General features: G+C 40.2%; 1 long non-coding RNA gene across 4 annotated transcripts; it reads left to right on the top strand.

Moving 5' to 3' along the window:
• The first annotated feature begins 3385 nt into the window (after positions 1-3385).
• Positions 3386-14341, top strand: LOC133382960 (uncharacterized). Of its 4 annotated transcripts, XR_009762135.1 has the most exons (4): positions 3386-4050; positions 4780-4931; positions 6386-6766; positions 14105-14341. It is a non-coding gene; the product is annotated as an uncharacterized LOC133382960 (long non-coding RNA). The 4 variants fall into 4 exon arrangements; XR_009762133.1 differs by lacking the exon at positions 6386-6766; XR_009762136.1 differs by lacking the exon at positions 14105-14341 and having other exon boundaries at positions 6667-7901.
• The last annotated feature ends 559 nt before the right edge of the window (positions 14342-14900 follow it).

Genomic DNA, 14900 nt, shown 5'->3' with positions numbered 1-14900 from the left:
TGTATAGGATTGTTCCATGAAAGCCTACATCAAAACCCATACATACTCTAATAACAGGCAGTGAAAAATGCAATATTTTAATAACTATAATTATGATAGTTACAGGATAGTATTTTCTTTTTAAAAGTTGGTGTTTTGATTTTAAAAACTTAAGAATCTGCAGGAAAAATTAAAAGAGTAAAACTACATTCCTGTTTCTGCCAAAACTCTTTCTATTGAATGTACCCCTTGACAGGAAACAGTTTCAGGAAGTATAACAGACCCAGCATGCCTTGCCTTGTTGCCAGTAAAAGGGAATTGCTTCAATGGTGCATTTAATAAGTGTCATTGAAGCCATTTTCTTTCCCTGGCAGCAAATGTGTATATAATAGACACTCATTGAATGTTACATGTGAATAACTGTACAAGTGTACAGCCCAGCTACTTGTGTACCCAGGTACATAGACTGTACACTCATTGACTATTACATGTGAATAACTGTACGAGTGTACAGCCTGACAACTTCTGTACCCAGGTACACAGACTGTACACTCATTGACTGTAACGTGTGAACAGGGCCTATATTACAAGGCTATGGGAAATTCTGATCATATCCTCAGTATGAGGTAGTAAAAGAAAATGAACAAAATCTATTTGAATTACTCCACAAATCTCTTTTTTGGGGGGAGGGGGCTTGCTTCAAACTTGTATAAACCTATGCTTTTAAGTTGGATTCCTGTGGGGGTGATCTTTAGCTGGTCCTTGACACCCAGGAGACATGAGCCAGGATTTGAATTCGCAGACTCTGGAATCCCAGCCAGGCTCTCCTCCCCACTGTGCTATACCAGCTTGGTCTCATACAACATACTCATCAAACAAGGCTGCTGTAGAATAAAACAGGAAAAGGGAAGGACACAAAGATGAAATATATTAGTTACAAACACTCAGCATATCTAATGTCAATGTGTTTCAGCACATTTATTAATAGAAGATTCTATGAAACCAAGATTGTTGTTATAACACTTTCAAAGCAACTTCTTAAACATTTTCCTTTTATGACAAGGTTACCAGTGGAATGTTCACATTGAGATAAATGTGTGTTTCATACATGACAAATTAATCATAGCTGCCTTTTCTGTACAGTTTCCTTTCTGAATTCAAGCCACTAGATGGCAGGCAAATATTTAGAAAAACATAAGAGAGAATTAGAAGTTTTCTGTAGAACATTTTGATTGAATGTTCCATACTTATCACACAGGAACAGCCAACCACTATCAGTAACGGAGTTTCCTCAGAGCAGGACTAGAACCAATTAGTAGAATTTCAAGGAAGCAGATTTTGGTTAAACATTAGGATAAACTTCCTTAAAAGTGATTAGTAGAACAGACTGCCTCAGGAGGTGGATGCTCCTTCCCTGGAAGTGTTAAAGCAGAAGCTGGATGGACATCTATCAGAGATGCTGTAGTTGCATCTTATACTGCAGTTCCTGCATTGAGCAGAAGTTTGGACTAGATAACCTCTGAGCTGACTCCCTTCCAACTCTACAATTCCAATAAAATGTAGATAAGCAAAGTGCCTCTGAAGTAAAGTATAGTGCCTTCCCCACCTCAGCTGGTTAACACATAGCCACTACAGTAGGGCCCCGCTTATACGGCGGGTTAGGGACCAGGCCCTTGCCGTAAAGCGGAAATCGCCGTAAAGCGGAACCCATAGACTATAATGGGGCCGTCACGTGAAAAATATTATTATTATTATTGTCTTTATTATTTATTGTCTTTATTATTTATTGTCTTTTCCAAAACTGGAACTCATGGCGGCTTCCAGATAAAAAATACATATAATTAAAAACATACAAAGTCTACATTAAAATAAGATTAAACTATTTCCAATATTAAAACCATACACACATATAGCCAAAAGAGTTCAAACTAGTTTAAAAATGATATAATAGACATTAGCAATGCAGCACCCTTCACACCCTATCCTTAGCCTTCAATTCCAAAGGCTTGTTGGAATAAGAAGGTCTTTGCTTGTCGGCGGAAGGACTGCAAGGAGGGGGTCATTCTTACCTCCCTAGGAAGGGAATTCCAAATCCTAGGGGCAGCCACCGAGAAGGCCCTCTCACGCGTCCCCACTAGTCGTACTTGAGAAGATGTGGATATTGAGAGAAGGGCCTCTCCTGAGGATCTCAGGGCCCGAGCAGGCTCATACAGGGAGATACAGTCTGATAAATAGCCTGGAAATGACGCTGAAACGTTGCAAAACGTCGCAAAGGAGCAAAAATCGGCTTTAAAATGGAAAACGAAAGCTGCCACATTAGCGGAACGCCGGGAAGCAAAGTGCCGGGAAGCGGGGCCTTACTGTATACAGTCAGAAATCTGTACAATTCATTTATATTAGAGAATATTGAGAACTACTGCTGTGAAATAAAACGGGGAAAAAAACTTTTACAACTGTGCACTACATTTTGACTGAATTACCTCCTTTAATCATCCTTATGTAGTAAGGAATTACTTGCATTCCTATTCCATTAAATCTAGAGAAGTTAAGTGACATATCCTTGGGAGTTAGTAGTACTAGATGAGTCATATTTTAATAACACTCATAATAATTCTGTCTGCTCCCCCGAGCTAAATGATAGCACTATCAGTGAACTGAACTTTTGTCTCTGGGGATTTTAAATGATAATTTGAGTGAATGGCAGAGAGGATGTGCAAGCAGAAGTATAAAGCACACAATATACCCTAGACGCCCCAGGTTCAAAATTCAGCTCAGCCACGAACTTACTGGTGCCTTTAGATAAGACTTTCCCTCAACCTCAGTATCCATCTGTGATGAAGATATAATAGTTTACCACATGGAGATCAATGAGATAGTAAATGTGAAGAGCCTGAAGGAACTTATTTCTTTATTCATTGCATTTAGTCTCACCTTCAGATTTAGACATTCTGGAAGAATCACAGCCCATCTGGGCCTGCTTATTTCAGTCCTTGCTAAACTGTCATTAGTTTCTTTTAAATATAATTTCTCTACTGCTTACTGTTGGGGAAGACTTGCATGACCCTTGTACCTACTATGGCTTTTGAAGATGCTTGCTTGGACACAAGAAAGCTTCCTTTTGCATCTTTGATTCTGATTTTGAGAACAATTTTCCCACTTGCAGAACAGTTATTTTTTTAGAATTCAAAATTACCTACAATGGAGAGAGAGGTGAGGGAAGGGCAATATCTGTCCCACCCCAGAAACTGGCGATCCAGATGCCTTAGATAATGAGTAAGGTTTGCCTTTTCCAACTATAGCCCCAGGTTGCAGCCCATTGGCTGCTTTCAGACATGGGGTTTATTGCGTTAATTTAACACAGCCTTTCCCAACCAGTGTGCCTTCAGATGTTGTTGGACCACAGTTCCCAACTTTCCTGGCCATTGGCAACGCTGTCTGAGGCTGATGGGAGTTGTGGTCCAACAGCATCTGGAGGCACACTGGTTGGGAAAGGCTGATTCAACAGATTAAAATGGTTGCGCTTCTGTCCCGATTTCTAAAATTCCTTTCATGCTGCAGTACCTGAAAGCGTGGTTTTTCAACCGATATACCAACATTGTTGCACAAATGTCTTTCACATTGTTGCAACGGAAGACACAAATACCAGATGAAAAGGGCAAGAAAATCAGCAAGAAAGCAAAAATTTTAAAAAAAACACCCTCCAAAAAGTGCCAGAAACAAAGTGTTGATGAAAACAGAAGTTGCTTTAAAATATAAGCCGCTGCAAAACAGAATGGTGGGACTGCTGCGGTTAAGGTAAAAAAACCACCAGCTCTGCTGGGACTGAGGAGAGGAGGGCTTAAAAGACACTGGAAAAGGACTTGCAAAGCAACTTTAACAGGAAAGCAGACAAAGTAAACTGAACATAGAGAAGAGACAAACAGGTAAGATCTTTTAGAACTTTTAGCAGCTGCGGCTGCCTGGCTGCATCGAAGGCAGGGGAAGAGGCAGGAAAGAACGGGACTTCCAAGGCACAAATCAGAGGACAAATGGAAAAACAACTTGAAGAAGGACTCACCAAGGCAACAAAAGGTAAACGGAACAGGAACAGGCAGAATGTTTGAAAAATAATAATATAGCAAGACTTAGAGAGAGCAAGCTGTCACATGAGCTTGTCACGTGAGTGTCTGCAGCTAGCACAAAACTCCCACAAATTTCCAGGTTCCCAAGCTTGAAAATGGATTATTTCTGATGTCATTTATCACAAAAATTGATGGTAAACTACCACTGTATTCCACTAGATTTAGAAAACTAGTTTTGACATGTGACAAAAAATGAGCAAATTACCAGCTAAGAAATTGTCAGAATAATGGAATAAAGTACTGTGTGAAACCAGCCATTGTCCCTCAGAAGTCAAGGGGAGCCGCTAAGAATCAAAGGAGTCCGTTCCTGCATTTCTGTAGTCACTTGTGCTTTATCTGCAGAGCTCCACTCTTGGTCCTGGCTTTTGGTCATACTAGAATGTAACAAAGAGAAAGAACCATTTTAAAATAATAATAATAATAAAAATATCAGAACTGAAAAGATACTGGCTGATTACTGCCATTTCTCAAATGCATATTTGATATTTTGGAATGCTCTGAGACAGGATAGCTTTTATTCTCTATTGAAATCCTAGAAATACAATATAAGAACCTTTACTTAATCCAAAATTGTCTGAGGTTTTGTGTTGTTTTTTAAAGTCCAGCAATGCAGAACAGTGTGTTAATCATTACGTCTGTCTTGTTAAACATTTTACATTTTTCCTCTGTTTACAAACAGAATCGATGACCTAGAACTGCCTCTTTTCTGACATTTCCCATTGGTCAAAAGCATGAAACATGAAATCACAGTCCAAACAAAAGCAGTGATCATTCAACATCTGCCTGGCTTTTCTGGTTTCTTTGCAATTAATGGGCTTCCACTGAAAATGTGTAGGTAGCATTTTTAACAGTATATGGCTCATTTGTGTGGGATAGGCATGATCAATGCAGTCACTCCAACAATGTTCCAGGCACAGACACACACCAGGACCAGATTGTGGGGCTTTGGGGTTGACCCATTGCGAGGGGGGAGGAGGAGGAAGACTCCTGCCAGAGAACACCTTGGCTCTCGTGAGGTCCTGCAGGATTTCACAGATGGGCGTGCTAGGTCTATAAAGGCCTGGCATGATGCCATTTCAGCCTCTTTCTGCTCCTCTCCTTCACAGAGTTCACCCAACCCACCCACGCTCGGTAAAGGAGCTCCCACTGAAGCATTAAGTGGTCGCTGGTTAACAGGGCCAGAAAAGAATTTTTCTTTCCAAGCAGGAGGGTTGGGGTTTTTTTTGCCTTTATCTCAGTGAATAGCAAGAATTGTTAGGAATAGGAGTTATTCTTTACTTTGTCACAACTTTGTGAAATGGTAGAAATGGCATTGGGTAAGATAATTAATATAAGGGGGACCCCCATAAGGGGTTCAGGATGGCACTCAGAGTATGGCCCAAGCTCAGGGGCCTGGATCTGAAGCTACATAGCTCTGGTTGTCAGTGGGACTCCGGATGCCTGGCACACACCACGCTGGATCCAATTTATGCTGATCAACTCCCAAGGGTGCTCCTCAGTTAATCTGAGGTAGTTGTCAAGTAACAGTTGTGTTGTGTGAAGGGACATCAATCCTGCCACCCATGCCATGCCAATCCTAATTACCTACTGTAATCAATAAAGTTGTCAACCCACACCTGTCCATAATAGTTTATGGACTATTAATTACCGTACCTTACCCAGAGGGGCAGTATAACGTGTGTACCTCCACAAAACCAGCTATTCTTTTGTGCCTGCATATATACACCATCATACAGAAAGTCTCCTATATCACTTCATGGTGGATCATATATAGCTCCCACATGTATCTCTTCACTCCCTTAGATGTGAGGAGAAAGCTCTGCACTGAAGTCTGAGTATACTGAGGATGGAAACTCAAGCCTTCTTTTTGAGGCATTAATACTGTGAAGCATAGGAAGCTGCCTTATAGCAAGTCAGCCCAATGGTCCATCTAGCTCAGTGTCTGCTGACACCTCCCTCTTGAATGTGGGTGGTGCCGTTTTGGCTATGTAAAGGCTGGCGCTTGGAGAATTTAGATTGATATTAGTATTTGACAGGAATGGGGAGCCTGTGGCCTTCCAGATATTGCTGGATGCCAACTCCCATCAACCCCACCCAGCATTGTCAGTGACCAGGGATGATGGGAGCTGAAGTTCAACAAAAACGAGCGCCATCAGTTCCTCATCCCTGGAATATGATTTCTTACTGTCTGGTTTGATTTAAAAGCTTACTTTTTAAAAAGCTTTTGAAATACCTTTTAGCTAGCAAGTCATGCTGTGCCATATGTCTCTTTTACTTTTGGACAGCTGGAGTTTCCTGTTACTGTTCTGTTCTTGTTGGAGAGAGACAATAAAGTTTTCATCTAGTTTCCTGGCTGGTGTGTGGTTGTATTCAACTAAGTCTTACTTAGAGTAGACCTGTTGAAGTCAATAAACCTAAGTTAGTCATGTCTGTTAACTTTAATGGGTTTACTCTTGAGTAGGACTAGCACTGAATACCATCCACGAACAACAAACGCAGGAGAGGTCGGGAGAACAGCCATAGCAGGTCTACTTGTTTATGTTGTTGTTGTTCTTATGCAAAGCAGGAAGATGAAGTAAAAGTACACTCGCATCCTTATTCTGTATCAGCCAGCATAAAGAGGTAGACCACTCAGCCTGTGCCAAGAAGTCCATGCCGTGTGCAGTGTGAGTTCATAGTTTTCTTGTAGCCATTGTAAAATGTAATCTTTACACAATGGATGGTGACCAAACCACTTTACTGAGAACAAACTCTAACACACATTGGGCACCCCTGGGGGCATGTGAGTGTTTCAAAAATATGTACAATAAAATGTGGATTTTTCAAAAATGTGAATGAATTTTTTTTAATTATACATACTCTGATTTGTTTTTATTATTAAGTCCCAAATGTTATTTATAGTTAAACCTTATGCTATTTCAATCATTTTGAAAATTCAAATAAAATAATTAGGGGAGCTAGTTTGAAGGGGGGGCGTGAGTTTTTTATGTTAGCTACAAGGGGGCATGGTTTTAAAAAGGCGGAAAAACACTGCTGTAGTTCCTAAGCTTTGTGTAAAAACCTGGACTGGAACTATTCCAGAGACTTCTGAACTGGAACATATAAAACACAGACTGGATTTTCTAACATTACAATGTTAGAGTGAAGGTAGACATAACATTCTGAGTGTAAGGGGAGTGATTTAAACCCATATCTATGTATGGCTTGTTTTTATGTGCACCCCTTAGAAATGGGAATGATTAAGTGGTATATAAATGTCTTAAATAAATGAATGAATAAATATTCTCTGCCCTGAAAACAAATTTCTCAGCCTCCAACAAATGTGTGTTCAACCGTCAAACCACTTCCACCACAATTCCATCCTCATGTGACCTGCATAGGCCTATCACTGTAAGGAAGCTTTCTTGGTTGATGAGACTAGTAGTGTCCCCACATTTACTTCCTTTGGTCAAACCTGAGTTGTTGTGGGGCACACGTTACATCCCCAACTGAGATGCTCAATTTTTTTTTATAAAAAGCCCACAATGCATTTAAATTGTGGCACAGAGATGGGTTTACAATCCTAATGAAACAGCTGGACATAGATACTTTTAAATCCTATTTATTGAGGTGAAAGTATTAAGCACATGCTTTGGGCTGCAATCCAATACATGTCTACTTAGAAATAAGCTCCATTAGGTTCAATGCAATTTACTCCCAGGTAAGTGTATATTTAATAGCAGAGTCCTAAGCATGCTTACTCAGAAATAAGTCCTACTGTGTTCAGTTGTGCTTACTCATTTATAAGAGGCTTCAGGGATGTAGCCTAGAAGTGCTTAACTTTGGTTGGATCATGCCCTCTCACTGAAATAGTGGTAAGGAATGTGTGGCCCTCCAGAAGCTGCTGGACTATATTCCCATCATCCTTGACCATTGGCCATACTTGCTAGGGCCAATGGAGTTGGAGTCCAACAATATCTGAAGGGTGACATGTGCCTTACCATCACATTAAAAGAGTAATCTTTCACTACCCCACAATGGCAAATTTTAACTTTTAAACTTCATTAGTTGTTGGCAGTTCATCTGACAGATTTGTGTCCTTTACGAGATTACCAACAGGGTCAAATAGTACATGTTGTGTTGTGCTGTTCAGAATAACCTTGTCAGGTTGATCTTTTTGCTGCATAGATCAATATGCTTTGGAGTGGGACATTACCTGCTGGACAGACACCTAAAATGTTTATTATGAACAAGTATGCTTATATGCTTTTTGTTAAGGAACAATGTTAAGGAACGAAGATACAGGATTCTTTAAATGTAATGTCACACATAGCCATAAAACATGTTTCTGATGTATCAGTGAATCAAGACAGCATGAGTTATCTTGTGAATTGAAACAAAGTAAGGGGAGTTCTGTTGTGAGCTGCCATATCATATAATAACTGGACAACTGTTTTGTTAACTAACAGCAAGATCCTATGGGGAATCCTTTATTAATGGCTGTGCTGTATTTAACATCTGACAGAAGATTCAGAGCCATGCATATCTGCACCGCTTGCCATTGAAAACATTGTTTTGATTAGGGATTGGGAGCAATTCAATTCACTACACATTTAAAGCCAAGTCTATGAAATCTGCACTTTGTGAAAGAGCACGAGAACCAAAACGCAGCCACCCTTCAAAATTCACACTTCTCCACAGTTTGTGATGCCGTTCTCCATCAATCAATGTTTACAAAAATCATATATTAGGTGAAGCTGTGCATAAAAGTGAATATGTTCCTGATACAAAAATGAGATATATTTTTGTATGATTATAATTTTGTATATTTTTGTATTTCTGGGAACCTTTGTGGAGTAGTGGTTAGAGTGTTGGACTAGGACCTGGGAGACCAGGGTTCAAATCCCCACTCATATATGAAGCTCACGGGGTGACCTTGGGCCAGTCCTTGCCTCTCAGCCTAAACTACCTGACAGGGTTATTATAGGGGTTAAATGAGGAGGGGGAGAACCATGTATGCTACTAGAGCTTCTTGAAGAAAAGGTGGGATATAAATACATAAATAAAAAATTAGGAGAAATTACTTGCAAAAATGTGTACATTCATCAAAACTGCATACAAAAATGTGTATGTTAGGAGAAATTAACACAAAAATGCTGGAAAAAGTTCATGAGGCTTTTTTAAGAAAATTGCAAATTGCTGAATTTAAGATCAGAAAAATGAGAAATTAAGAGAGCTGAAATTGACAGACCCTTCCATCCCTAGTTTTGATACATACTGCTAACAGTTCGCCAAGAAAGGTCAATTTAAAATGCTTCCTGTCATTCCCCCACACACACACACATGTTGCCCAGAAGTGGAAAAAGTAAAGGCACAAGGCATTTGTATATCCACTTTTCAGTGCTGCTCAGAACATGCAAAAGATTTGGTTTGGCCTTCAGTGAGACCACTATTGTTAAAGCTGTACTGATTTACCAAGAGACTTACAAGTGGCTTTCCAGGATTTCAAACAGGATGACTCTTTTCCAGTCCTAAGCTGGAGATGTCAGGGAATGAGCCTGTTCAATCCAGTACTTACTGCATGCAACGCATGTGCCCTGCCGCTGAGGTACAACACTTCCCAAAATGTTACGTACATTTGTGGCATAGAGAAATACTTAACAGAGGTATTAAAAGCCCCTGCTTAAAAATAAGTATATTCTGATACATCCTTTTGATACCTAAGGAATAGCAACATGTGCATCAATTTAGCATCATGTGCATCTGTAATAAGCAGAGTGCTTAAATTTCACTGAGAGGGGTTTAAGCAGTTTAGGTACAGGATTAAATATGAGGTTGGAATCCATTCCTTTTAAAATCACAGAGAGTCTGCTATTGACTTCAATTTGATGGGCCGCCCTGGGCTCCTTCTGAGAGGAAGAGTGGGATATAAAATAAATAAATAAATGTGCTTTCAAATGTAGCAGCGGAAAAATGATTCCAAGGAGTGTTGGGTGTGTGTCAGAGCATTAAGAAAACCAGATATTAAGCTTCAAGAAAGATTTCTGATACAAATCCATCCAGAAGAAGTGTGCCCTGTGCAAGAGCCCAAGTTATATAGAGGCCTTAGCTATGCTGACTCTGTCATTATTTATCAGTGTTGTGGATATGAGTTAGACTTGGTGTCAGTGCTGAACTAAACTGAGATTGAAACTAGCATCCGCCTGCTCTGCCTGTTTTTCTGTCGTTATCAAGAAAGTTGTAAAGCTGCTGCTTTATCTGAAGTCTGTAGATTGTAGCAAAGCAGCAAGAAGTGCCTTGCCTTGGTTTATTATAAAGATTCTGGATCCCAGACTTTGCACCAGCATATTTGTTGGCTGCAACCTTTGCACGGTGTAATAAATATGTTTGCTGCGTGGCCGTGAGCTCATCAACTTAGTAATAGAACAAAGACCGTTTTGTAGCTAGTCATGCAAAAAGAGAGAGAAAAGACTCACTAACAGGAAAGAAAATAATTGTTTTCATTATTTGAGACCTATCTGAGTTTGCATTAAAAGTCCTGATAGGCCAGAGAAACAGTCTCACCTTAAAGAAAAAAAAAGTGTTATGCGCCTACCTCTTACATACATACAGTATTGGTTTGACATGTGTAATAGCCTAGGAAGTCTAATAGGTCCAGTGGATAAGGTAGCAGTTTTGTCTCTCACTGACTTCCTCGGAGGTCTTGGTAGTTTTGTTTAGTAATAAGATTCAGTTCATTTTAAATCATGGAGAATCCTGGAAACTGTACTTTGTTAAGGGTGCTGGCCTCACAGAGCTATAGTTCCCAGCACTCTTAAGAAACAACAGTTCCCAGGATTCTCCATGACTGTTAAAGTGACATAAGACTGCTTTAAATGTATGGTGTGGATATGACCTTACTCCCAGGTAAGTATACCTAGGACTGTAGCCTCTGGCTGCGTACACACCATGCCTTTAAGGTGCACCCCCCCGTGCACCCCCCCCAAGAAATCCTGGGAACTTGTTAAGGGTATTGGGAATTGTAGCTCTGTCAGAGGGAAACTACATTTCCCTGGATTCTTGCGGGGGTGCTTTGAATGTGCTTTAAAGATATGGTGTGTACACAGCCTAAGTCTCATTGAACCCAGCTTACTTCTGTGTAAAGATGCATAGGGCTAGGCGGCCCACAAAAGTACCTAATATCACAAACTTGCAATTTCTGCTCCTAAATGCTTGGTACATGTGAAATAAACAAGTCTCTTCCATATTACTAGCGGCCTCTCAAAGTCTCTAGAGAAATCAGGTGGACATTTCACTGAATTTCTCCAGGGGCAGGATAGATTTTCCAATAGTTTCTCAGTAGCAGACGGACTTCGCCTTGGGGGGTAGCAGAGCTTCTTTCATTTTTTCCTTAACATTTGTGTCTCTGTGTGTGTATGTTTTCCTGCCACTATAGCCTGGCCACCATTTTGCATCCTCCAAATGCAAGACCCTCCAAGGCATGGGGGGGGGGGAGAGGAATAGCATCCACCACAAAAATATAATGGAGACTATTCAAAGCAAATTCTACAAAGCTGCCTTTTTCCCAGGGGGGGAAATCTGACATTTTATCAGAAAAATATATATTCTGAGAAATTTTGGCTCAGCACTATTTATTACATTGAATTTTTTGAAGCTAACATTTTGCTGTAGCTCAATATAATACTTCTTGCTAAATAAATTGCAAATTTATATCAATTTATATTACTAGCTGATTTTATCAGAGAAAATCCTTCAAAAAAAATCTTGTGGGGCAGACAGAAATGCTAAGTGCTTACTCCTCTCTCTATACTTGGCCTTTTGTATCTCTTGTGGAATCTACATGCTGGGAATTTATTGTAGTAGGACTAAAATTGAATTCCCTTTCTATTCTTATTTTTTTGTTAAAACATCATCACTCAGTCTATTGATCTAATGACTAGTCTGATTCCATCTTCCATTGGTACTGGCTCTTCCAAGTTCTAAAGTTCTTTCTTAGAGCTGTTGCCTGTTGGGCTAGGAACATGTGCTGTACCACTGGAGTTGCCCGATTGTTGCTGGGTAAGAGCAGCGCAACATTCCAAATTTTTGAATACTTCATATTCAGATTCTGATGCATGATCTCTGGGACTGTGTACTTTGAGGATTTATTGAGTATGATCATATTTTGGCAACCTCATCATTAACAAATGTGTCACGAAAAAGTTCAGCGTGGCAGCCTGTCAGTGGCCCAAACCACTCTGTTATATATCTGTAATAATTATGTTCTAACTGCCCCTTTACTACATACCAGGCTAGGTTAGCAGTGCAATGTAATGCATATTTACTAAGAAGTAAGTCCCACTGTGTTCAGTGAAGCTTATTTTCAGGTAATTGGGTATAGGAGTGCAGACTATATTGAATTCTGTGTTATCCTCAAGCACTGTAAATAAAAATAAAGAATAAGCTCATTAGTTAAGAAATAATAATTTATGGGCATGTTTGAAAAAGAACTACAAAAATGTGTATTTGTTTATTAAAACAACTAGTTGTCCTGGTAATCTTATTTTAATCTAGGTTAGTCTGTCTTGATCTGGAAAACTATTCAAACATTGGGTAATGGGTCGAGGTGCCATGTGGAAAGTTTTTGGAATTCAAATTAATGATGGTATTTAGGACTTACCTAGATTTAAATAGGTCTAGTTTAGTTAAAGTTTAATTAATATTAAGGATCTTCCTTTGCAGCCTGGCTTGAGTTCAAACATGGATGGAACAACTATCAGGTGGATCCACAGTTGGCTCCAGAATCGTGCTCAAAGAGCTCTTATCAATGGTTCCTTCTCAAACTGGGTGGAAGTAACGAGTGGGGTACCACATGCTCTTCAACTTTTTTATTAACGTCTTGGCCACTGTCAGCCACACGCCACACTGGTGGCCACACATAAGAAATATTACATGCATGGATAACATGTAAGAATTTTCACCTGCAGCTCCTCCTTGCTCTGAGATCAAGCAGAATGATAGATATGCTTCATTTCTTCTTACAGAATAGGGATCGGGTTGTGCTCCTCTTAAGTACTTATTCCTGAGTATTTCCTCCAAATTTCAATCCCCTTCTGGCAGACCGTCTTTCTGCTTCCTGGGGCTCAGCTTCATGGGACTTCTGTTGTGGCCTGCTGCTGGTCTTCTCCACTACTCACTCTGTAAGGAATGAGTAGGCCTGGTCTCACATCACTCCTCTACCTTCCCCTGTGGTAACTGCCACAGAAAATTACCGTTCAGTAGCACCCTGTTGGAAATTTTAGATTGTGTTTACTCATTCAGGGCTTATCCACACAGGAGCATTACTTCATACTAAAGATGCTGTTTTTACCTCTTGTTTTCTGTTTGCACCATCTACAATAAGGGTTCAATGACAGCTGCAAACATGGTGTTTTCTATTCACACTCAAGGGAAGGATCAGTCACACCGTTTCCTAATGACCATGCACTATAATTTAACATTTCCACTCCCTCTGGTTGCTTGGCAACCAGGCATGTTCAGTTTGTTCTACCAGCTGCAGTAGGTCCCATTTTAAAAACAACCTGGAAGTGTGATTATTTGTATTTTCACTGGTAATACAAGTCTTTGTTTGAGCAGTGTTACGCTTTTGCGCACAAGTTAGAGGGAAAGGAAAATGGCACCATTTGAAGCAACAAAAAAAGGCCAGCAGAACGGAGAACAGCTGGAAGTTGCTTGTCAGCCCACAGGAAACAAAATGAAAGAAGGGAGGAGGAGATAGTGGGCGTGGAGAGGGGAATAATTGACACACCCATCTAAAAGCATCAGAGCAAAACATCTGCAAGAAGGAGCGCAGCGCAGTGGAGATTATTTTTCCTCCACTTTATCAGCAAATTGGGTCAGTATAGATTTACATGGGGGAAACTGAGATCACTTCTGTTTGCTGGTCATGTGAACCATGCAAATTGAAAGGAGATGCGAGTAGCACCAAACATACAGTAAACCATTGCATAGATGAGCATTCATGCCTTGAACTCTTTCTTTTGCAGGCCTGGAATTCTTTCTGTGACAAGAACAGGCTGCCCGCTCTGCCACTGAATCCCTCCCAAAAGCCTTCCCTCTTACAACAAACTCTGTAACTGGGCTGTTTGGCCTGGACCAATCTTAAGCCTGCCTGACCAACCTTCTTTCTGTTGCTGCCCAGAAATTTTTTTGTTTTGTGGCAGTTTGAGTGTCTTTTGGTATGCATTTTCTATTTAAAAAAAATAAAGAAAAATTATAAATAAAAAGGTATCCAGCTCACCTCTTACAGTTTATGGCTTTATTTTATTATTATTTATATAGTGCTTATAGTATTTGGTGCTAAGTGATTGGTAATGTTGGCTCAAAGTAAAGCTGCAATCCATTGATTTTTACCTAGTGCAAATGGCATCAAACTGGAAATTGAAAAAGAAACACACTTTAAAGCTAATTGAAGGAAAATCATTTTTATAGTTAGTACCCAGACAACTTGTAGAACCTCGAAAAAAGGGTTACAGACACTTGCTTTTTCCTGCCCTAGATCACTGCAGACAGTACATTAAAAACACATGGCCATTGACTGAGCTCAGCTTGGCTCCCCCTCAGCTCAGGTGCCCGGGCGACTGCCCAGCTCACTCATCCCTAAGGCTGGCCCTGCCTACCCTTGATTTAAGTAAGTGTGGAAAGAGGCAAGAGGGCCCTATTAAGTGCTTAAATAGTAGTACAAACGTCTTTAGTCTAATGCATGGTCAGTCCAAGTTTGCATTTTATTCAGGGGCAAACTACTCCCATTTTTGTTCCTGAAAAGATTGGGAGTGGAAGAGC

Source organism: Rhineura floridana, chromosome 4 (assembly GCF_030035675.1).
Source record: "Rhineura floridana isolate rRhiFlo1 chromosome 4, rRhiFlo1.hap2, whole genome shotgun sequence".
Taxonomy (NCBI): Eukaryota; Metazoa; Chordata; class Lepidosauria; order Squamata; family Rhineuridae; genus Rhineura; species Rhineura floridana.
The sequence above is the reverse complement of the archived record's forward strand: the minus strand, read 5'-3'. Positions and strand labels throughout refer to the sequence as shown.